Consider the following 4,032-nt stretch of genomic DNA (forward strand, 5'->3'; position numbering starts at 1 on the left):
CTGAGAGCTAAATGGGCCGCGGTTCATACAACATTATACCGAGACCACCGAAAGGTAGATTTTTTCGGTGCCTTGATTATACGCTGTACAGAAAAATCGATTGCGCCGAAGAAACTTCGTTGTGTTTTTCAGTTTTTAATTATGCGAACTGTACCAAGGAAAAACCATGTTTCATAAATCACGTACATTATATATAAACATCGTATAAGAGTATGAAACACTATAGCATCAGTGTATATTTGCATAAAAAATGGAAAGTAATGATCACACAAATACCATAGGAAATTGGTATTTTCTCGCAAAAAATACACAAGTGTTCACAGGCGGACCCTAACCTCCTAATTTCTTCTAATTTTTCAACTCTCCGGTGATTCTTTTGTCTCTTTGAGAGACGAAACGAGATTTGCAACTTCATTCGAACCCCCGCATGAATCTCCTGGTGGAATTCCAGGCAAAAAATTTAGGAACAAAAAGGTGTGACGATGATTTGACCCAATTAGGAAATTAAACACTGTTATCCCGCTCGTCAGGATTTCACTCCCACCCCCACCCATTTCTCTCTCTCTCTCTCTCTCTCTGCTAGAACCCCTTCCCCTCTCTGTCTCTGTAGCTTCTTAATGAGAAAATGGAAGGTTTGCTATCTTCTCACTTCCCAACAGCAACAGCCCACCCCCCCGCAAATTCTCTCTCCTTTAGTAAGGAAAGAGGTTCCTTCCTATCTTCCAACCCCCGCCCCCCTTCCTACCACCACCATTCAGTCTCCTTGCTTCCAGGCAAATGGGAAACGAGGGCGCTCTCGAGCGCCAGCACATCTTTTCTACAATTCATCATTTTCCGGCAGCAGCCACAGCAGCTCCACCTAGCCCCGAGCTCAGGAACTCAGGGCTAAACGAACCACAGACGGGAACTTAAGCCAAATGTGTGTTTGATGAAATAATACCTGAATGTTTTCCTTGTCGCAAGATGGAAATTTCCACGGTGTCGACAGCCTTCAATGGTGGCACAAAGATATGTATATATATATATATATATATATATATATATATATATATATATATATATATATGTGTGTGTGTAGTGTGTGTGTGTGTGTGTATGTATGTATATATCTTCTGGAATATTCTTTCCTCTCTCTCTCTCTCTCTCTCTCTCTCTCTCTCTCTCTCTCTCTCTCTCTCCTTTCCCAATCTCTTGCATCGAGGAAGAGGAGGATAACCTTAAGATCTAAGTTCAGAGCTGCCATGGGCTTTGGCTGTACGGATTCCTGAAAATGGTACATTCCTTCCTCTTTATATCTGGGAAATTATTTAACAAAGAATTATTCGTCGTACTGATAATTGCGACAACGATCCAAAAATTCCATTAATCTCTACACGGAGAATACGGATTACTACTCTTTCACGATATCCACCACTGGGACAAAGTGGATCTAGTATTCCTCGGAATATATGGAACATCATCAAGCTCCGGAAATGAATTTCGGAATACATTCAGAGATGACGGGATGAGATTTTGCTACCGTTTGAATTAAAATGCCCAGGAGTAATTAATAGGGAGCTCTTCTGTCTTCAACAGTCAATCACGTCATGCCAAACTGGACACTGTTTTCTTGCTTATGTTTTCCTTGTTATCAGTGATAGCCTTGAAAAGACGAATCTACTCTTACTTCCTCTTCTCCATCCAGCAGCTTCGCCCGAGATGATTTATAGTTTAAGGTTACTGGCTGATTGAGAGGGGTCAGTAAATTAGTGTCACAATAACAAAGGTCATAGGCGTGATACTGAATTATCTACTAGAAAACTGAAAATAACCAACTTTAATCAAATTCCCAGTCTTGAAATAAATCACAGAATTTACATAAGTGCTTAATAACTTTAATTAAACCCTGATCGGCTCTATCAGCAAATAATGTTATTGCTATTAAGGACAACAATAATACCTATTAAAAACGAAGACACTAAATTTTGTGAATGATTGATTACACTGTATTCAACGAAATTACGCACAATGCTATATTTTAAAGAAATCACATAAGCATAAAAGCATTCCACCCTAGTCATTTTTCTTTTGGGGAAAGAATAACTACTATATTCAACCTTAGCGTGAGAGAGAAAACGTCCTCTTGCAAATTCCTGTTGGTGGGGGTTCACTCAGGACAAAGGGGACAAAGCAACCACCACAAATGGCAGCGGAATGAGTATGCCCTATCATCAATTATAGATAAAGGGCCGTTTACCAAAAGAGGACCCTCTGGTTTACATTTCCCTCGATTCTCATAACATTCCTCTTTCAGAATATGATCTTTTAATGTTCTGGTGGTAGTCACCACCTTTTTAGTTTTTATGGCTATTTGTCTGTCCGTCCGCACTTTTCCTGTCCACCCCCAAATCTTACAAACTACTGATGCTCGAGGGCTGCAAATTAGTATGTTGATCATCCACCCTCCAATCATCAAACATACTAAATTGCAGTCCTGTAGCCATGATCGTGCGTGTGACACCGCTAAAGGTTCAACAACACATCCCACCACTGGCCGTAGAGGTATCATGGGCCGTGGCTGAGAGTTTCATACAGCATTATACGCTGTACAAGAAACTCAATTGCGCCAAGGAAACTTCCAAGGATTTTTTTACTTATTTCCTTCTTGTTTCGGTTTTATTGTTTCTAACTATTATTTTTGTTAATGGCCTTAAATAACAAATTTAAAGATTTTGCCAACCAGGTAAAATGAGCATGGACAATATTCAAGAGGAAAAGCAAAAACGGAACTATTCCAGCGACATGCCGTAATGAAGTGATTTCCCCGCAATCCCGTTTATATTTCGTTGTTCAGGTCGATAAACTTCGGCGACAAACTTGTCAGAGCCACAAGTTTATCCTGAAAAAATTCAATCTCCCAGAGCTCACGTCCATCGAAATTAGGTTTGGACTGGTATTACAGGACACATCCAGCCAGACAGAGAGAGAGAGAGAGAGAGAGAGAGAGAGAGAGAGAGAGAGAGAGGAAGGTTTCTACAGTGAATTTCACCATTACTCTGAGTAAAAATCAAGTGTTTTTCAACATTTTCGTAATATGTTTTTAAAGAAAACTCGACGAAATGGCTCTCGGCGAACGCAAAAAACCCAGCATTTCCTCATCAGCCGTTGAAAAAATATTTTTTTATTTGCGAGTCATTATTTGGATTACGTCAGAGATTTAGTTTCATGGAACGAAGATGATTCTGTTAAAAGAATGTGATTTTCTCAAGGGATCTGAAGGTCGTTTCCTCTTCAACGATAAACCATTCAGACCAGTTAGTTCCGTTTTGGGGGATATTTGTAAATTTATGTTTAGGAGAACAAAGGGCATAGAGGATGTGGAGGACGAAGGGAAACCCGGGTGAAAAAAATGAAGAGGGGTTTTATGATGATAACTGATATGGCCATGAAGGAAATGGTTCAAAGGATAGATGATAATGACGATCCATAATTCACCTAGGAACAAGACAGGAGGCTACCTCCTTAGAGAGTTTTTGCAATTTATTTAATCATAAAGATAAAATGTAGAATCTATGACGCCTGTAATATAAGTAGAAATTTATAACCGATACTAATAAATAATTCAAAATAATCCCCTAAACAAGGAAAAGGGTTTTTAGGCTGAGAATTTAACCGTTCGTAATTCACAGCGCAAATTCATAGTAACTGTTCAAAGTATAACCATTCATAGTGTTACTGTTCAAAGTGCAATTAATTACTACAGAGTACTTGTTCAAAGTGTAAGCATTTATAGCGTTACTGTTCAAAGTGCGGTTAATTGCCTACAGAGCAATAATGTTTAAAATAAAAATTTAGAGCAAATGTTTTGCTACTCTACTTAGCCGAACGTTTTACATTTCAAAGGTTTGATTTGATTTATGAAAGCTGGGTCTGATGATCTGGCACTGAAAATGCTAGTTGATTCAGTACCGATATTATAAGAATAACTTAAAGATGTAACTGTGATAAACAATGCCTAATAATTTAGAAACAGACAAAAATGATTAAATATGA

This window comes from Macrobrachium nipponense, chromosome 21, assembly GCF_015104395.2.
Source record: "Macrobrachium nipponense isolate FS-2020 chromosome 21, ASM1510439v2, whole genome shotgun sequence".
Lineage (NCBI taxonomy): Eukaryota > Metazoa > Arthropoda > Malacostraca > Decapoda > Palaemonidae > Macrobrachium > Macrobrachium nipponense.